This window comes from Canis aureus, chromosome 13 (genome assembly GCF_053574225.1).
Source record: "Canis aureus isolate CA01 chromosome 13, VMU_Caureus_v.1.0, whole genome shotgun sequence".
Taxonomy (NCBI): Eukaryota; Metazoa; Chordata; class Mammalia; order Carnivora; family Canidae; genus Canis; species Canis aureus.
The window spans coordinates 61,064,505-61,086,408 of NC_135623.1; the positions used below are offsets into that span (position 1 = coordinate 61,064,505).

The following is a 21,904-nucleotide window of genomic DNA, read 5'->3' on the forward strand; positions in this document are numbered from 1 at the left end:
ATTTAGAAACTCTCCTTATTATTGGGGCCCTCAGAAAAAAGAGGAATGCAGCAAAAGAAAATCACAGGCAAAGTGCTGTTTATCATAATGTGCCTCTTTTTTGAATCATGAAAATGCTTTGGTCAAGATAAGAGGACCAACTTCTAATAAAGGCAGCTCTCCGGGAGTGGCAGTAGATATTCACCCTTGTAACTGCAAATTTTAGTGAAGTTAAACTAATTTTAAAAATAAAGATAAAAATTAATCTATTCATCATTATCTATACCAACCCAAAGATACTTAATATCACTGTAAAATTTTTAAAAATCAATTGAGTTCTCAAAGTTGCAGAACCACTCACTGTGGCCTCCTTTGAAACTGAGAAAAATCTCGCTTCACACATATTGTATAGTATCTCTTCACTTTGCATCAATAGTAAATTGTTTTATGACAATGATATTATTAACATGTCAAATATAAGAATTATTACTGTGAGTCTTAGGTAAATCATTTGAATATAATTATGTTCTACATACTTGTTCTTGAAGATGAGTATTCATTTCTTCACAAAAAGCCAAGATTCTAAGATAAACAGTTCTTGTAAAGATGTATAGGGCTTAGTTCAGGCTCTGAAGATAATTAGAAAGTTTTGCAAATGGGCTGGTCCTGAATTCCAACTCTTGAGATAAACCAGGGATCCAAATAAAATAAGCTAATCTGGCTCAAGTTTTATAAAATCATGCCAAGATTCCATCTTTAACTGGTTAAAAATACAATATACTTTGTGATGGCCAAATAAAAAATAATCACATTATTTTGTGATGAAGACTACGGTCCATGTCTTTCTTTGAAGTGAGATTAAATTTATTTTCTTCTGGCTCAGCTTCCTCAGTTTCAAGAGTACAATTTGTATACCTGAATTATTAAAGCAATCCTTTAAAGTGCAATAAAAAATTTCAAACTTCTAAACTTGTAGACCTTCGAGGAGACCTTTCCTTTCACTCACCCTCACAGAGATCTTTTCCCTCTTGCTGTATTTGATACTACTTTCCAAAGCTGAGAGACAGGATATTAAAAATATATGTACATGTGATAAGGACTCAACAGCCCCCACCCTCCAATGGTTCCCAGTCAGCATGCTGCACTAACTAAAATCGGTTTTATGTTGCAAAGTCCTGGGGTAGTTTTCATTTACCTTCTACTGTCTGAATTATCAGATGGCTTATCTCCAGCTGTGACAGGTTACTTGAATTTTAAGAAATGTGACTGGGAATATATGGGACAGAACATCATACTAGAGCCTAGAGCACTATCTGTGGACGATAGGCTTGGCCAGGATACTGAGAGGACAGTTGGAGCTGCCCTATACTCTGGGATGACATGGATGGAGAGCAAGGTATTAGAGAGGGAAGATGAGAGAACAGGCTCATATTTTATCTATGTCTCATTTTGTTCAGGACTAAATGAGAAGACTATTAGCTGAACTAGAGCTTCCTTTTTTTTTTTTTTTTTTTTTTTAATTATTTATTTATGATAGGCACACAGTGAGAGAGAGAGAGAGGCAGAGACACAGGCAGAGGGAGAAGCAGGCTCCATGCACCGGAAGCCCGACGTGGGATTCGATCCCGGGTCTCCAGGATCGCGCCCTGGGCCAAAGGCAGGCGCCAAACCGCTGCGCCACCCAGGGATCCCTGAACTAGAGCTTCCTAATTCAATCAGGAACCCTGTATTTAAAGTCTGAAGCTTGGGGCTCCTGGGTGGCTCAGTCAGTTGAGCATCCAACCCTTGGCTTTGGCTCAGGTCATGATCTCAGGGTTGTGAGATTAAGCCCATGTTGGGATCCCCACTCAGCACAGAATCTGCTTAAGAGTCTCTGCCTCTCCCTCTGCCCCCGCCCCCAACTCATGCTCTCTCTTAGAAAGAAAGAAAGAAAGAAAGAAAGAAAGAAAGAAAGAAAGAAAGAAAGAAAGAAAGAAAGAAAGATCTTAATAAAAACGAAGTCTGAAGTTTGGTGAATTTTAAAGACTAAGCTTTATTAATTAAGCAGCTGGTTTTAATTCAAAGGTTATGCCAAGCAAAGTATACAAAGCAGCAAAGACATTTCAAATACCAATAAAGATGACTCCAAAAAACATTCTTTTAAAAAAGTTTTTGGGTATTTGTTAGAAAATAACTTTTTATCTGAATACTCTGCTGATACTTCTCTCAAATATCCACTTCACTGTTACATAGCTCATGGTCCAAGATAGCTATATTATAATTCACATACTTCTGGAATATAATAGTCCCTTTTGTCTTACCAGAGAAAGTATCGTAGTAAAGTACTTAAATAAAAAATAATAAGTAAAAGAGAAGAATACATTTTAGTAATTGAAAATTATAAATTTATACTGTTGCAATATGTTTATAATTTTCCAACTAATTAAATAAGTTAGCTATTTGCCATAATTGTTTTTACTGTTAGTTTGAGAAAGTAGTTTTTCTAAAATTGTATAAAATAACATGCTTAAATAATTGCATAGAGAATAACATAATTGAATAAACGTATGGAGAACAGGACTGATAGTGATATAAATTCTAAGAGAGTGTAAAATTGCCTATAAAAATTATCAATAAAATTACATTTCCAAGAATCACAAAAATTCACCTGAATGAAATTAACTATATTAAAAAACACTAATCATTATACTTATGATTATATAAAAAGGTTCCAGGGCATCTGGGTGGCTCAGTGGTTCAGCATCTCTCTTCAGCATGGGGCGTGATCCTGAGATCCTGGGATCAAGCCCACATCCAGGTCCCTGCAAGGAGCCTGCTTCTTCCTCTGCCTGTGTCTTCCCCTCTCTCTCTGTGTCTCTCAGGAATAAATAAATAAAATCTTAAAAAAAAAAAAAAAGATTCCTACCTGTAAAAACTTGCATTTAAAAAATCCAACACTCTTTGTGTATCTTTATGATATAATGTATCAACATGATGAGAACTACCTTCAGCAAAACATTAAAAACAACAGTTTTGAAAATAGATTTTCATGAGTATTTCAGAGCAACATTATATCCTGTTTATAAATTGACAGAAATTATAAGGACTTATTTTGTTCACTCTAGTTATTAAATCTTCCTAGGAAGAATCCTTACAAAATACATGTGCTGTAGAAAGTATATTAAATCATTTCTAATTAGCGGAAGTACTTCTATGCTTATATAAGCATTTTAAAAGTGTCATATTTATAGACAACTAAAACTTGGCTAGCTAACATTTACTTCTTGGATTCCAAAACTATATCCTAGGAAACATAATAACATTTAAATTTTTATATCCCCCACAATTCTCCAAATATCTGACTTAGTTGCACTATTTAAATATAAACTATAAAATTTCAGCCATAAATGCTTAAAAACAAAAGCAATCATTTAAATTATATTTTGCATTGAGTACTATTAAAAGTACACTGTGCATTTTATACACATTTTATATAAATACATTCAATATAGTACGTTACACAGAACTACATGTGATACACTCACAAACCATTAAGAGATTTTCAAGGATAATTTGATTGAATCTTATTTCTGTTTTGTGCATTGGCTTTAGAATCCAATTCTGGGATGAAATCTGTTATTTTTCATGATTAGTTATTTGAGTGATGTTTATTTATTCTAAGGTAGGTAGACACTTAGATATTAAGTGTCCCAATTTTCTCTATCTCTTTCTCACTCTGATAAAATGGTAGAGAATTTTCTAATGGTAGAGAATTCCAAATTTACAAAATTCTGAATAATACTGAAAAACAGATGTCAAGTCTTCTTGATATGGATAACCTCCTGTGTCAGATGTCAGAAGTTTTCAAACAGGAGGATTTAATACAGGGATTTTGCTACTCACATGTAGCAGGCTATTTAGGAGCAAAGGGAATCTGCAAAAAAATGGAGCAGAAAGTAGCTACCACCCCAGGGTTGGGGAGTAAAAGGAAGAGAGCAGGGTAACCAGAAGCTGCAGGCAGACCTCTGAGTAGCACTCCCTTCCTGACTGTGGCTGAGCCCTCCGAGCAGGAAGAGTGAAGCAGAAGAGGCTGACTGCTGAAACTATCTGCCTGCCACTCTCCCTGCTTGTGCTCTCTCTCTCTCTCTCTGTCAAATAGAGAAATAAAAATCTTAAAAAAAAAAAAGGAAAATTGCTATTGAAGGAGTCTATGAAGTGTAATCTGTAGAGATCCACCTGTAGCTTTAGACCCCCTATAGAAGGATGAATTTGGAACTAAGATGCAATGTATCAAAACCCACAACTATGATAAAGCAATTATTGGCAATATTTAGTTATTACATTCTTTTTTTTTAAGATTTTATTTATTTATTTATTTATTTATTTATTTATTTATTTATTTATTTATTTGACACAGAGAGGGAGCACAAGCAGGGGGAGCAGCAGAGGGAGAGGGAGAAGCAGGCTCCTTGCTCAGCACTCAGGGCTCTATCCCAGGACCTGGAGATCATGACCCGAGCTTAAGGCAGAGCCTTAACTGACTTAGCCACCCAAGGGCCCCATTACATTCTTTGAATATACCTATCAAAGTATATTTAGCTCTAATTAGAAAGTGTTTACATCGAACTAACCAATGCTAATAAAATCTTTTTTTCTGCTATAAAGCTACAACTCTTTGATACTTAAGTTTGTCATAGACTTACATCTTCTACATATTAGATTTAACTCTACATTTCATTAAGAGTTATTGAAATGGCAAATTCAGAATATGGTGTTATGGAGAAGAAGAAAACCTCATAATTTGCATCACAAACACCAGTTTTTAATCCAATTTGTATCATTAATTGATTTTGGACAAATTTTTTAAGTTGCCTGAACTTCATGTTCCTCATTGTGGGGTTTATTTAATGATTCTGAATGTTATTTCAAAATTCATGGATTAGGGAGTATTTGATTGAATTAATTATTGAAGAAAAATACAATAAATTTTGCTGTTTTCAGAACAGTGAGATGATATGCTATAGAAGTGACCTTACATAAATTAATGGGGCTATGAAATTATAAAGAAATTATTTAATCCACTGATTTGCTTTCAGGTACATAGATGCCTTGGCATACAAAACTAACAGAAAAGATCCTCTTTAGTTATAGCACTTTGTTGAAAGAAGTTGAAAGAAGTGTAATAGAAATGGGTCTTTGTTTTGTATAAAATTGTTGCATCATTGCTGAAGTTGGAGAAAATACAATCAGATATGCCCAGAATCAGAAAGCCATTGTTAGTTATTGTCTAAATTTTGCTTTTCTCCATAAATGTTATGGTATTGGGAGGAGTACAAAGTAGTTATTTTAAAAGTCAATAAATAGAAATTCCTAAATGATCAATCTAGCATATATAAAGGGATTGAGATGTGGAATAACTTAGCATTTAGAAATGTTGCCATTTTTCTGAAATGTCAAAATAAGAATCAAAGTGACATTAGCAAAAATATTGGTTTCCAAAGCACAATAAAATTCAGTACTTTTTTTTGTTTAAATGGAAAGGACCGACCAGACAAAAATATAAAAGAAAAACCTGGAGTCTTGACGCTGAACCCAAGCTATTATGATTCTGGAATTTATTAAAAGGAATAATTCATGGGACATTTGGAAGTAATCTTTCTGCTGTATTATGCATTCATGAGCTCTTTATTAGGATATTGTTGCTACTTTTTGGTCACCGCACTTTTTAAAAGATGTGGACAAACTGGAACAGATCAGTGAAGAATGAGGAAGGAAAATGAATAAAAGGATAGAAAATAGTAACCTGAGGAAAGATTGAAAGAATTGTGTTGCTTATAATAGAGAAGAAAAGCCCACAGGGCAGTCTGAATATTGTAATTATATATGTGAGGTATTTTCACAAGATTATAACTAATTATTATTATTATTATTCTTTCTTCATGTGAATGTTAGCTAGAACAAAAGAAAGGTATGTAATTAAAGAGCATTTTACTGTATATATATATATATATATCCCCCAAATTAAACTGATGTTTGTTTGTTTTTCCATTTCTTTGTTCTAGTGAAAGAAGTACTAGAAAGTTTCCTCAGTAATACTTAAGAAGACAAATTTCCTCTGAGATCTGGAAGTAGATCCCTCTGTCTTTCTGAGCAAACAGAGTACACGCTTTTGTCTATTAAATGGGCTATATAGGCATCTTTTGTGTTTTGAATGGTGTTGGGCCAGGACATTTAGTCTCAGAATCCTTACGAAGGCAGATAGATAAACTGAGAAGAAAGGGCATCTGGGGTCCTTTGAGTTTTGAGAAGTATAAAGACAAGGTTCTGGAACAAGACACGTTCAGAACTGCAGAGACATCTCTTGAAAAAAATTTGAAACAGCACTCCCAGAGTCTGGGCAATGGCTGAATATGGCTCAGAGAAATAAGCACAAAGCAAGTCGACTATATCAATCAAAACAGTGTAGATATTTGTTTCATAAATTCTTAGAGAATAGATGAGAATCCTTTGAAGATTTATGGACTCCATCACCTAGCTGATTGTGGAGGACCAGTTGTCAACAGAGACACCATGTGGCAGGGAGAAGCAATGGCAGTAAGAGAATACTAAGGAATGACTTTCCCACTTAAGTAGGGAGAGGTTGAAGCTCACGAAGAGAATTGGATTTCCCTTCTAAGATGGATGTTTCGGACTATAATAGAGATACAACTGCATTTACAGCCCACCATGGAGAAGTAGCTATGTAAAGAAGCAGCTAAATTAAGAGAATATTTTTAAAGATAAAGGAAATAATTAAAAGGTATGAAAATAGGTTGAAAACATCTATTTTCAAAGATTGTTTCCTCACGAAAATCTGTTTTTAATATGCCTAGATGAGATTTCCCATTATCAACTCTGATGGCACCCTGAACCTCTACTTAGAAGTCATTAAAATAGAAATTCTGTATTTATTGCTATCTTACTGACAAAAGTCTGTCTCCCCCTTTAGAATATTGATTCCACAAGAACACATCTCACCTTAATATCTTCAGCATAGGCTCACTATGGGATCACAGGATCACCATTGTATCCTCAACCTCTATCACAATGGTGCATGACATACATTCCATCCATAACTTGATAGATAACATACATTGAATAAAAAGGCACTGAATATCATTCTTTAATAGTTTAAAAATTAAAATTGAATATGTTATTTAAAAAACAACAACAACAACCAAAAACAACCTTCTCAAAGTAAAAATCCCAGGCCCAGAAAATTTCACTGATGTATCTTTCCAAACATTTAAAGAAGAAATGAAAATAAGAAATAATACCAGTCAGACACAGATTCTCCCAGGAAGTGAAAAGAAAAAGGACAGGGAGAGTGGGGACTAGTTCCTTATACAAATAGCATCCGCCCTTTGATTCAAAACCCTGGCAAAGAAATTACAAGAAAGGAGGGGCACCTGGGTGGCTCAGTCCATTAAGCATCTGCCTTTGGCTCAGGTCATGATCCTGGGAGTTCTGGAGTTGAGTTCCATGTTTGGCTCCCTGCTAGCAGGAAGTCTGCTTCTTCCTCTGCCCCTCTCCACTCGTGCTCTCACTCTCTCCCTCTCTCTCTCTCTCTCAAAAATAAATAAATAAATAAATAGATAAATAAATAGATAAATAAATAAATAAATAAATAAATAAATAAATAAATAATAGCCTAAAAAAAAAAGAGAGAAATTACAAGAAAGGAACTTTACAGACCAAATGTAAACGTGAATGCAAAAATTTTTAACAAGGGGGATCCCTGGGTGGCTCAGCGGTTTAGCGCCTGCCTTCAGCCCAGGGCATGATCCTGGAGTCCCAGGATCAAGTCCCACATCAGGCTCCCTGCATGGAGCATGCTTCTCCCTCTGCCTATGTCTCTGCCTCTCTCTCCCTCTCTCTGTGTATCTCATGAATAAATAAATAAAATCTTTAAAAAAATTTTTAACAAAATATTAGCAGTTAGAATTTAGTACAGTTGACCCTTGAACAACACAGGGTTTCAGCTCTGAGTCCACTTACATGTGGATTTTTTTCCAATAAATACAGTACAGCTTACTTTATTGTAAGAGTACATATATAATACATATATAAAATATGTTAATCAACTTGTATACATATACATACACACATACACCAATACCGAACGAGTTTTTTCTCATGTAAATTTGGTTTAATATTAAAAATATAATCTATGTAGTTTACCACACTAAAAAAAAAGACAAGGAGGGAAATCACATGATTATTTTGATAAATTTATAAAAATCATTTGACAAAATTTAACTTATTCACAATAGAAATTCTGAGACTACTAGAAATAGTAGGGAAATATCTTAATCTATAAGTTCTATAAGAATATAAGAGCAAACATCTTACACAATGGTGAAATATTGAAAAGATTTCCTTTGAAATTAGGAATGAGATAAGGAGGTTCATTACCACTATTTCACTTGATGTTGTGCTGAAAGTTCAGCCAGTAAATAGGGCCTTGCCCTTTCCTCTTAGGAAAGGTATATAATAACTGGTAAAGAAGAAATAAAATGATCACTATTCATAGACATAGTAACTGTGTACCTAGGAAATATAAAAAATGTATAAAAAGTTAGAATTAATAACTGAATTTAGTAAGGATATTGGATATGGGTTCAATCTACAAAAATTGTGTGCATTCTAGCAACGAAACTACAAAGAAAAAGTACCATCATAATAGCAGCAAGAAACATCCAATGTCTAGGAATAAATGTATCAAAAGATATTCAAAGCATCTACACTAGAAACTAAAATTTGTACCAAGATTGAAGAAGGAAGTAATTTATGCTCATTGGAAGGCACAGTATTGTAAAGAAGCCAATTTCCCCTAAGCATGTATAGATTCTATGCAATCACAACCAAAATCCCAGGAGGTTTTTTAAAAATCAAAAGTGATAAGGTTATTCTAAAATGCATATGGAAAGAAGTAGCAATAGTAATATCAAAGAAAAAAAATGCTAGTCACTACCAAGATCTATTTTAAAACTACTGTAATTATTAAAACATGAAATTTGTGCAAGGATAGAGAAGTTGAATAAACGAATAGAATAGAAAGCACAGAAATAGCCCCCATATACTGTCATCTGATTGTGGTGGATGCTCTGATGAGCAGCTCATATTTTCCTTAATAAATGAAAGACTTGTTTTTAGCTGCTGGTAAGGCTCCTAAAAGACTGTTCTCAACTGTCAGCCCTTCATGGGGACTGCCTTGGCTAAAAAAATCTGTCTCATTCAAAGCTGCACTTATTTCTGGAGTTACCAGCATCCAATGACTGATCAGCATGAGAGACGCAAAGGCCCGTAACCTCTCCCTAACTCAACACAACTCTGAAAAGCCATTCTAGCTCCAGACCTCTCCATGAAGTCCAGAGGCTCTTTCTTGTTGGGAGGCATTACAGATCCACTTCTCTCTCTGTCCAGTCTTCTTTCCTTTCTATCTCTTTTACATTTCTGGGTTCCCAAGAGCACTCCTTAACAAATGTCTGGCAAACTAATCTTTATCTCAAAGTCTGTTTAATAGAGAAGCCAAATTGCAGCAGTTAGTGCCAGGAAATGTTTAAAAAAGCAGATGCTGATATGTGATTTCAGAGCTGGATCATCTGTTGCCTGACTGCAACAGGAGGATAACTGGACTGCCACGAAGTGCGCCAAGTAGTAGCCCAAATTGTAGCTGCTGGGCCAGATGTGGTTTTCTCTCCCGAGTAGAATAATAGGTGCATGGAATATGGCCATTGATTTAATGAAAGTGTTCTTTTCCAATCTTATCAGAAAAGAGGATCATAAATAGAATTTATTTATACTATTGTAATAGTATAAATACAGGAGACATTTATAGACTTTTAGAGTTCTGTCCCAGAGCTACGATAGCTCTCTTGCACCTTGCCATGATATAGTCTAAGGCAACCTGTACCTCTCAATATCCCACAGAATGTCACTGGTCTACTATATTAATGCCATTATACTAATTGGACTGAATGGACGAGAAGTGGTTTGTGGATCAGAGGCCTTAAGAAGATACATGTGTTCCAAAGGTTGGAAATAAAACCCGCAAATTAAATAAATAAATAAATAAATAAATAAATAAATAAATAAAACCTGCATATATTCAGGGACACATTGCGTCAGTATAACTTTTAGGGGTCTAGTGATCTTTATAAAGTAAAGGGTAGATTATTGTGTTTTGTACCACTAAATAGAAGGAACTGTGCCATGTAGGTTCATTTGGGTTACAGAGGTACCACGTGGCATATCTAAGAATATGGCTCTGACTTCTGAATCCAGGAACACAAGAGTTAGCCACCTTTAAGTAGGGCACTGAGCAGAAAAAGGCTCTAGAATCTGCTCTCTAGAAAAACTCTAGGGTATTAAAACTGACATACCCTATGGTGTTTAACGTATCAGTAGTCAAAGATGCTATGAGAAGTTCATGAAAAGTCTCAGTGAAAGATTTATAATAGACCCTTAGGGTTTCTAGCATGGTCATGTCCTCTTCAGTGGATAATTACATGCCTTTTAAAAAACAGCCTCCTGGTTGAAACCACTGAATTATAGATAAAAAGATTAATGAAACTGGATAGAGGGTCCAGAAATAGTTTCACAGATCCAAATCAGCATGGAAAAGATGGACTAATCAATATGTGATCTTGGAATAATCGAATAAATATTGGGGTAAAAAAAAAAATAAGACCATTTTTTTTCATACCAGCACCAAAGTCAACTAACGCCATTTGGATTGGGTCCTAATTGTTAAGATAATAACATTTGGGCCTCCAAACTTGTTTGGGTTTTCTTGAGAATTTCATTGACTTTACAGATTAATTTGGAAAATGTCATCATCTTTACAGTATTGAATAATCCCCACTTAGGGGTGTGGTCTGGTTCCTCATTTATTTTGTTCTTTCTTCACATTCTTTGGTAGAGTTTTAAAGTTTTCTTGATGTACATATTACTTACTTTTTTTTAGGTTTTATTCCTAAGTGTTTGTTTTTCTTATTGCTCTTATAAATTAAATCCTTTTTAAATTACTTTTTTTTGTTTTATATGCACTGAAAACTTTGTCATTTAAAATATTTTTGTATGTTGTATTTACAGTATGTATTATTTGTTTTTTGTTTTTTTTTTTTTAATTTTTTTAAATTTATTTATGATAGTCACACACAGAGAGAGAGAGAGGCAGAGACACAGGCAGAGGGAGAAGCAGGTTCCATGCACCAGGAGCCCGATATGGGATTCGATCCCGGGTCTCCAGGATCGCGCCCTGGGCCAAAGGCAGGCGCTAAACCACTGCGCCACCCAGGGATCCCAGTATGTATTATTTGTAACTATAGATTTAAAAAAACACTTGTTGAAATCTTGAAGGCCTCTCCCCAGATGTCACCATTCCTTCTTTCCCCAGGTTCAACATAAATAAAGAAACTAAAGAAATGGAAAATGGAGGCCCAAATGGAAATGTCTAAACTGTAGAATGTAACTTGATGGGAGAGCCAAACAGGCTTGCTATGTCCCAGAATTTGGCAAATGTAACCCACCTACTTATAAGCCCTGCTAAGCTGTCTTCAATTAATTCCAACAATGATGGTTTTCTCCTACTCTTCCACTGCTTACATCGCACGTGGGCTTCTGTTGTTTGTGGACTCTAACTCGGAACCATGCCATAAACAGATTTTGGAAAATATAACCCCAGGCTTCTTCTCTTAAATATAGAGGAGACCTAAGAAAAGAGTAGCAATGATTTGAGCTGTCATTGACAGGGGCCCTAGGGGCACTTCCACCATTCCACATGCTTTTTTCAAACACAGCCACTCCCAGGAATTTCCTATGATGGCTTTCATGCTGCAATGGCAGAGGTGAATATTTGCAAAAATGATAGTATTGCTGGAAAAGTCTCAAACATTAATGATCTGGCCCTGTAGAAGAAAAGGTTTGTCAATCCTTGCAATAAAAATCCAATATGCCTTTCAATATATACTATGAGTATTGGCCTTTTGAGTCAATTATGACTATGGCTTCTCAAGTCAATTTTGGTTATGTATCTCCTTGAATATCATCTACAGCATCTAAGTTTATCCCGTATCCTTCTTCTTTTATGTCTCTTTTCTTATTACTAGTAATATGTAATATGTTCCTAATATATTTTGTTTGGTACAAAATAAGACTTTGCCAGAGGTTATTTCACTTAGTTGGTATAATTTGTTCTTTATTTTAATTAATTTTTGCTTTTGCTTTTATGCTTTCTTTTATATTTAAAAGGAAATAACCTTGTTCTTTTTATACAACTTCTTGGATTGAATGTCTAAATCATTTATTTAAAATATTCTTGTGTTCTAATAAATACACTTATAAATTTTCTTCTTGGTAATGCTTTGGTCTAAATCCATTACTTCTGAAATACAGAGATTCATGATTAATTTTGAAAGATTGTATTTTAAGTTTTGATTTTCTCTGTTACTCAAGTGGTATTTTGAAACGTGTTTTTAATTTTGTAAATGAGGGCTTTATGTGTATGTATGTTTCTAGTCATTTATAGTTAATTTCTAGTTTATTGCATTGTAGCTTAAAAATGAAGCCTGTGTAGATTTTTTCCCCCTGAAATTAGTTGGGTTATTTACTATGGCTTTATAAGTAGTCATTTTCTACTATTGCAGGGGCAAAGAATTTGGGTTTTGCATAAGATTATTTAAAAATTAAAATTTTCCTTGTAATTTTTTTTGTTTATTGGTTATGAAGTTCTCTCTGTATTAAACCACTTATGTTAATTGTGCCATTCAGATTTTAGCTTCAGCATCATGTGGTCCCAAACCAGACAGAGATGGGAAAAAGACCCACAGACCAATTTAGGTGAAACAAGATCATATATCTTATTAATAAAAGAAACAAAACAAGCAAAAAAACTGTACAAATTTTATGTCTTTTGGGTTTTCTTGTCCATATGATCTGATAATTTTTGAAAGAAGTGTGTTTAAAATCTTCCACTATGATTGTAGAATTGCATACTTCTCTTTTTATTTAAAATTTGTTTATTTTTATTATTACTTAAACTAAAGAATTTATTTGGGATTTAGAATTGCAACTTGAGAGTACAGATTCAGGAAACAACTCAAATTGTGTTCCAGTAGGGAACAAAAGTTAGGGGCTTTTAAAGACAAAAGGGAATGCTGCATATGTTGTTTACAAATAATTGTGATTGATGTTGGTGGCAAAAATCTAATCTCAGCTACACAGAATTGGTTGGTAAGGCTGTCACTGAGTAAAAGTCCATTACTGAAACAAGTTGCAGGTGTTCCTGTGGAGACCCTGGAATATTTGTGGTTTGGCCCTGTTCAGAAGCTATGGTTCACCTAAAGACTCCACAAAAAAACTGCTAGAACTGATAAGTGAATTTAGTAAAGTAGCGGGATACAAAATCAATATACAAATATCCATTGTACAAAAATTTCTCCACACTAATAATGAAGTAGCAGAAAGGGAATTTAAGAGAATGGTCCCATTTACAATTCCAAAAAATACCCAGGAATAAATTTAACCTATGAGGTGAAAGACCTATACTCTGAAACCGATAAAACACTGATGAAATAAATTCAAAATGATGCAAATAAATGAAAAGACATTGCATGTTCATGAGTTGGAAGAACAAATATTATTGAAATGTGTATACTACGCAAAGCAATCTACAGATTTAATGCCATCTCTATTAAAATACCTGTAGTGTTTTTCACAAAACTAGAACAAACAATCCTAAAATTTGTATGGAAGCACAAAAGACCTCAAATTGCTAAAGTAATCTTGAAAAAGAAGAACAAAACTGGAGATATCACAATCCCAGATTTCAAGATATGCTACAAAGCTGTAGTAATCAAAACAGTATGGTACTGGCACAAAAATAGACACATAGGTCAAGGGAACAGAATAGAAACCCAAGAACTAAACCCACAATTATATGGTCAATTAGTCTTCTCTTTCTCTCTCTCTTTTTTTTTTTTAAAAGATTTTATTTATTTATTCATGAGTGACACAGAGAGAGAAGCAGAGGCAGAAGCAGGTTTCCTGCAAGGAGCCCGACATGGGACTCGATCCTAGATTCTGGGATCATGCCCTGAGCTGAAGGCAGACACTCAACCACTGAGCCACCCAGGCGTCCCACTTTTTTTCTTTATTAGCAGAATTTTTTGTTTTCAATGTCTTGGCTATAGAATGTGATGAATGAAAGTTTGTGATTGTTCTAAATTCTTTAAGTAAAGCTACTTATACTTCTGCTGTGTCCAGTCTTCTCTAATGAGGTCGAAGGCATTCATTTGTGATATTCTTATCTTTTTTTCTTTTTTTTTTTCTTGTTTATTGAAGTGTTGTTGGTCCACAATGTTACATTAGTTTTAGGAGTACGACATAATAATGTGAGAAGTCTGTATGTTACGTTATGCTCGCCACAAGTGGGGCTACCATCTGTCATCATGCAATGCTATTGCACTACCACTGACTATATTCCCTACCCTGGACCTTTCATCCCTGTGACTTACTCTGTAACTGGAAGCCTGTACCTCCCACTCCCCTTTGCCCATATTGCCCATCCCGCCAGAGAGAACTTGCATCTGTGTGTCTCCATTACCCATGCATTCTTTCATGTTGCTACTTTTTCCATACTTTTCCCATTACAGCCCTTACTATACCCATCATAAGTATTTTAAATTCCCTGTTGGATAATCCCAACACCTGTATCCTATCTGAATTTGGCTTCTGATGCTTACTGTGTGTCTCTTTAGATGGTTTCGTTCTTGCTTTTTATCATGCTTTGTGGTCTTTTTCATGAAGGCTGTACATACAGGAACTGAGGTAAATGGCCTTTAGTGTGAAGTTTTATGTTAATTGTTAATCTAGTTAACAGTTGGACTTTACTTACTGCTTGATTAGTCATCGGTGCCAAAAACTTCAAAAATTCTTCTTGGGTTCTTATTGTTGTCTCCTTTCTTGACCTTGGACTTTTAAAAGTACTTTTCAGGGAGAGTCTGTTTCTCTCAGCTTTAGCATATGGTTATTATCCAGACTTTTGGGTGTGACCGTTAGGTATGGATGAGGGAGGGTGTTCTATAATCTCCTGATTAAATCTCAGTCTTTTCACTGGGGCCTGTGTATCTGGCCTGTGACCTTCACAAGTGTTTCTTCTTGTATAGCTTCCCACATAGGTGAACAGGAAGGCTGGAGGGGGCTGGAAGGAGCGAACAGCTTTGCCCCTGGAGAGTAGGTCTTTGTTACAGAGAAGGCTCTGGGCATACATCACTGCGGTTTACTCTTCCTTTCCCGTTCTCTCCAGTCTTCACTGTGACAACCTGTGGGGGTTTCTCAAAGTAAAGCCCATGAGGCATGGAGCTCCCTAGGATTTCAGCCCCCAGGAGTGTCTCACTCTCATACCAATTCACACTCAGCCTCCAGTAATTTCTCAAAATGACCATTAAAGCTTCCGATGGCTCCAGTGTATGGTTCTAGTGGCCTCTGCTCCAAATGAACAGATTTCAGCTGCAAGACTCCGGATTTTCCTATCTCTGCAAATTTAATTCTCTGATAGGTCTCAGAAAAATCATTGATTTCCAGTTTGTCCAGCTTTCTCTTGTGAGGATAGGAATTGCAACTCCCAAGCTCTTTATATCTGAAACTGGAAGGCCCTAATCTAGTCTTTATCATTATAAATATACTTGTTTGGGGCCTCATTTAATGCTTTTAGTGTTATATCTTACTTTATCTGATTTTTAAAATTATCATTTGTTTAGAACCTTCTTAGTCATGTCATTATTATTAGCTTTTCTATGTAATTTTATTTCGTTTTGTGCCTTATAAAAAGCACATAGCTGGATCTTTTCTTAATCTAACCTGGCATTTATCCTGTAATAGGATAATTCAACCCATTACTCTCATACTGTCATTGCTTTGTGTTGTGAGGATTCTGACATTTGATTTTCCGAATTGATGATTTGTTGTTAGCAATCTGTTTTAAGATTTCCCTTATTAACCTTTTTTATATAAAAAAATCATGTTATTGTTGTTTTTAAAATTATAAAACTTTTTCATCCTCTTCTAATTTTTTTGAAATGTTTTCTTACATTAAGGATTCATTTTTATTTCCTTACTCCTACTGAGGATGTCTTCCCCAGGTGCTAAGAATATAAAAACGAATTCAATCACCAGTTGGCTAGGAGCCAATGGACTGGCAAGCTGTGACACCCAGGCTGAGAGCCCTGTTTGGAAGCCTCTAGGTTACTAAGCTCTTATGGAGCGAGCAAGAAGATGCATTTTTCTCCTGGCTTTCCATTCCCCTGGCACAGTCCTTGCCTCAGTAGGATACAATAGGTAAGTGCATTATGCTTTTCCTGTGCTCTGATCACAATGCAGATAAGAACAGTTCCTCTGTGACGGCCATGGCAAGGGAAGGCATCACCCCAATTTCCTTATGCAAGTTCTTTCAGACTGCATGGTCTTGCATGATAAAAATTGCTTCTTGCAGAGCCTCTTTGTAAAAGAAAACCCTTTTAAGATTGATTCCCCACATTGGGGTGCCCAGGTGGCTCAGTCAGGTAAGCCTTTGATTAAGCCTTTGGCTCAGGTCATGATCCCAGAGTCCTGCGATAGAGCCCCACATCGAGGTCCCTGCTCAGTAGGGAGTCTGCTTTTCCCTTCGCCCTTTCCCCTCTCTCATGCTCACTCTTTGAAAAAAAAAAAAAAAAAAAAAAAGATTGATTCCTATGTGAGGTGGATGGGGGGGATGGGCATTAAGGAGGGCACGTGATATAATGAGCCCTGGGTGTTATATGCAACTGATGAATCACTAAATTCTACCTCTGAAACTAATAATACACTATATGTTAAATAAATTGAATTTAAATTAAGAAAAAAAACTAGGGGTCCCTGGGGACTCAGCGGTTTAGTACCTGCCTTCTGCCCAGGGCATGATCCTGAAGTCCAGGGATCGAGTCCCATGTCAGGCTCCCTGTATGGAGCTGGCTTCTCCCTCTGCCTGTCTCTGCCTTTCTCTCTCTCCTTCTCTGTGTCTCTCATGAATAAATAAATAAAGTCTTTAAAAAAAAAAAAGATTGATGCCCATGCTTCTCCCTAAGCTTGTGTCCCTTGGCCCAATCCTCCAACACAATTTCTCAACACACATATGCTCACAAACTAATTACCAAAGAGGTAATTTTTAAAAGAAATAATTTATTAGTAACAGGGGAAGCCATATTTAAAGCATCTCATTAGTTATTATTAACTCTTTCCATCTTCTTGAATAACTATTAGATAAGGTAACTTTCATATTGGAGTCTGTTCAAATACAGCAATATATGTCTGAAGAAGACTGAAGAATTTTTATATTTTGTTCTTTGTAAGCCAAAGAAAGCCTTACATTTGAATTTGCTAAAGTAAAGAAATATATCTATATCTACGTAATCAGAAAAATGCTTCAATTATTATTTCGTATCTGGCCACGCTTAAGCCCTCACATTTCAAGAAACAGGCCTCTTCATTTTCACGATTTATCAGGATAGTATTTGGTGAAAATGAAGAGGCCTATTTCTTGAAATGCATTTTTGTCTACTTGTCAGCATGGAGATGACAAAGTACATTGCCTCCAAAACAATGGAAATAATATTAAATTCACTAAGCTTTATTCACATGTTAACATTCCAGTTTCTTTTGACCTTCTTAAATTTTGGCATACATCCTCCTTCTCTGCTTTTCTGATCTTCTAGATCAATTCCATTTGGAGCTACAAATTTGTTAAAAGCAACATTTAAGTGTTCATGACGAAACCAGTGAAATTGCATTAAATGCCATCTATTGTAAATTTTGAGATATATCGTTTCACTAACCTAATAAAATCTCTATTGCCTTTAGCTATTCCATCAGTATCACTGAACCTGATTTGGCATCTGGTTGAGACAACTTCTGTCTTGGTTTTCAAATGGAAGCAATTAACTCAGTCAATTGTACATAGTTTTCCCAGGAACTATGCTAACTAAAACAGAATGTCAAAAGATGAAGAATTATTTCTAGATATTTCTATATTTCTTCTGACGACACACTAAAATAAGAACAAGAACAACAACAATAAAAAACCCATAATTTTCTGAGGCATAGACTCAGGTGTCAGATATGATATTTACTTCTTTTATGTTTGTTTTCTTCAATATGTCTCATTTTATTCCATATTAGAAAAAAAGGTGTTGAGTCGTTTATCCTTAAGAAAGCCAACTAAGTGATTCATCTGGGAATTTTCCAGAACACATGGACAGAAATTTATCTTAAATAGCTAAGAATTCTGACCTTATTTTGTTATAGATTTCTTCAGAAATTAGGCAGATGAAATCCTGAACTCATAAATCTAGTGGAAAGGATTTCTTAGGGATCCTCCAAAGCCCAAGTCTGAGATACAAATAACTCTCTTCTTTTCTTTTAAATATTCTCAATACAAGCCTGCCTATTGCATGCAAATATGTAAAGTTCCTTTTATACAACTGCCTTCTGTTCTGGCCTCAAGCTTTTAGTGGCTCAGAGATCCCCACTTACTGGCACAGTAGTCAAGGTGGAAGTTCCTTGAATAGCATTGATTTGTGTTAGAGTGTCCATTCTTGCCAGTAATATTTTTATTTTTGTTTTTAGATACAAAATTATTTTGTAAATACCATTGGGAAACAGCCAGTTATCAATGAAGGATATAGGTTGACTGATGCTGAAGTTTTGTGTGCAATTAACTGGAGACATTTAAATTCTTTTAAAAATCCCACAAATAATCCTTTAAATCAATTTTACAGCTATTTAATAAAAATACCAAAAAGGAATTGATATGCCAGAAAAATGAAATAATGATAACGTGCTATGTTGGAATCACAATATGTTACATTGGAAGAGGTTTACTCTCAGTGCAAATTCATTACATTGTCTGCTTAATCTATCTTAAGGAAACTCTTTAATATTTGGAAAGAGTTCAGAATCAACATACCCTTTTGTGAATCATACTTCTTCAATGTAAATCCTCTTGTGTTTTATCCTCCACTTGAAATTTTAACTCTTCAGCATGGTGTTCAGTGTTCTTCATTACCTGATCTGACTTGCCTCTCCAGTGTTATCTTCCCCTTTCCTACAAGGTTCCAGCCATACTGTAGTTCTGAATACCTGTTGGGTTCACACTCAGGTCAAATGTCCATATACATCCTGGTCTGCATGTTTAGAAAAAAAATCTTTGCACCAAAAAGGACTTTTATCTATCAAACTTCTAGTTATTCTACAAGGTTCATTTTAATAATCTCTTTTGGGAAACCTGCATGAGTCCTCCAGTCTGAGCTATGTGCCCCAGAGTGCTCTGTACTTACCTGTGTGACAACTCTTAACCACAGTATTTTTCAAATGTCTGTTTCCACTACTTTGCTTTGTTTTGTGTTTTTAAAGATTTTGTTTATTTAATGACAAAGAGAGAGAGAGAGCCAGACAGCATAAGTGAGAGGAATGAGAGAAGAAGATGCAGCCTCCCCCCTGAACAGGGAGCCGGATATGGGGCTGGATCCTAGGACCTGGGGATCATGACTTGAGCCAAAGGCAGGTGCTTAACCAACTGACCCATCCACATCCCCCTGTTTCCCCTACTTTGGATCACTTTCAGGTAGGTATCATTTCTTACTGGTTTTTATATTTAAGTTGCCTATGTAATGTTTGGCCCACAGTAAATATCTAAAACATGTTTTTATTCAAATAAAAATAGAGAAAAATGAGCTATATAGTATTACTTCAGTCATAATGAGTACTTTTCTTACTTAAAAAAATACTGTCTACTATTGTTCTAGCACTCTATCATTTCTATCTTCATAAGCTTTCAATAAGCAGATCACTCCTAGGTCTGATTAATTTATAAAGAAGGTATAGGAAACTGAATTGAATAAAATGGAATAATAAACAAAAGAAATTTAACACAAAATAAGAAATAAAAATCAAAAGTCCATTAACTATTTTGTCTTGGAATAAAAAGTTATTACTTTGAAGTATCAATTTTGACTAATGATGGAGTCCATAAATGCTTAGGGAATTCTCTTCCTGTTGGCACTTTTTATTTTTTATTTTTTTCCTGTTGGCACTTTGATGACATACATATGGTGTTGAAAATGTCAGACTGCTCTCTGTTAATATTTTTGGAGACTTCTATCTCTATCTATCTATCTATCTATCTATCTATCTATCATCTATCTATCATTTATCTATTCATCTATTTTTACCAATTCGATTTTCCCTTCAGTATTGTGTTTTGACTTTCCATATATTGTCTTTAAAGTTCTATACGATAAATCATTTACACAAAACAGAGTATTTTCATGAAATGAAAATTTTAACAACTCTTCTATCTTTCCGAGATTTTAATTCTGGCTCTAATACATAGAATACATACTATGTATTTCATACATAGTATGAAATGTACATAGAAATACATAGAAAAAAATGAGAAAAGATATCTACCTCAGAGTTGGAAATACTGTACATAAAGCTTCTGGTATAAGGTAAATAATTTATGCTTGTTTTGTATCCTTTATCTCATTCTTACCTCTTTTTCTTGTGAACCTCATCTCAGTTATTGAAAATGCCAGACTGCAGTCTTTTATTATGTTAATTATCCTTTCTTAATTTTCAAAATCTCTTTCCTCTTTACTTCCAGAATTTTACTTCCTTATCTATTTTAACAATTCTTCTATCTTTCCTCTAAGTGGAAGCATCTCCAAAGAGATAGCTGGATTTCTTTCCCTGTATTTTCCCTTAGTGTATCAGTTGGTATTGTGCCTTATATTACATTGTCATCCTTGACTTTCTCCTGCCAAATATCACTATTTGGTGCCTCAAAACAATGCATCCGAAATAGAACATTTCATCTTTCTTACAATTGCCCTTCTTCTGTCCCATACTTCTATAAATATCCCATCAGCCACCTACTTATTCAAATTCAAAAACCATGAGTGGTACTTGAGTGTTTTTCACTACCCTCCACATTGAATCGCATTATAAATAACGTGGATCCTTCTTTTGAAATCTCTCTCACATATATTATTTTCTCTATTTCAGCGGCTTTTTCAAAGTCCTGTCACACATCTATCTCGGCTATCCATTCTAGTTGCTGTGTCCAAAGTCCAAAATAGTATGTCTGAAACCTTTCCTTCTACCTTCAGAATAAGAAAATAAATTAATAAACTGATACCTAAGTAGTCAATAAAATGAGAGTCTTCACCGTGCTTTTCTTTTTGTATCTGCTTATAGTACTTGTCAAGGGCTAAATTATATTTGCCCCCCCCTCAAATGTCTACATTGAAGTCCCAACTCCAGTATCTTAGAATGCAACCATATTTGGAGATAAGATCTTTAAAGAGGTGATTAAAATGATCTTGTTAGGAAAGAGCCTTAATCCAATAAGACAAGTGTCCTTATAAGAAGAGGAAAGGGAAGAAAAAGAAGGGAGGGAGTGCCTGGCCGCCTCAGTTGGTAGAACATGCAACTCTTGATCTTGGGGTTGTGAGTTTGAGCCCCACATTGAGAGTAGAGATTAGTTAAAAAGTAAATCTTGAAGAAGGAAGAAGAAGAAGAAGAAGAAGAAGAAGAAGAAGAAGAAGAAGAAGAAGAAGAAGAAGAAGAAGAAGAAGGAGAAAAGAGGAGGAGGAGGAGGAAAGAGGAGGAGGAGGAAGAAGAAGAAGAGGAGGAGGTGAGGAAGAGGAGGAGATGGGATGACCATATGAAGAGGTAGCAAGTGAGGCAAAAAGAGAGACCTTAGAGGAAACCAACCCTGCTGGCATTTTTTTTTTTTCCTGCTGGCATTTTGATCTTTGACTTCTAGCCTCCAGAACTGTGACAATAATTTCTGCTGTTTAAACTCCAGTCTATGGTATTTCATTATGGT

At 35.2% G+C, this 21,904-nt stretch overlaps 1 long non-coding RNA gene across 4 annotated transcripts in view; it reads right to left on the minus strand.

Moving 5' to 3' along the window:
* The window catches only part of LOC144282605 (uncharacterized), a 55,342-nt gene that overhangs the window by 23,433 nt on the left and 10,005 nt on the right, over positions 1-21,904 (minus strand). For 3 of the 4 annotated variants that reach the window (XR_013351095.1, XR_013351092.1, XR_013351093.1), the window contains exon 2: positions 18,980-19,152. This is a non-coding gene — a long non-coding RNA (uncharacterized LOC144282605). Of the gene's footprint in view, positions 1-2,031; positions 2,858-18,979; positions 19,153-21,904 lie in introns of those variants that run through there. The other variant, XR_013351094.1, reaches the window with a different exon arrangement.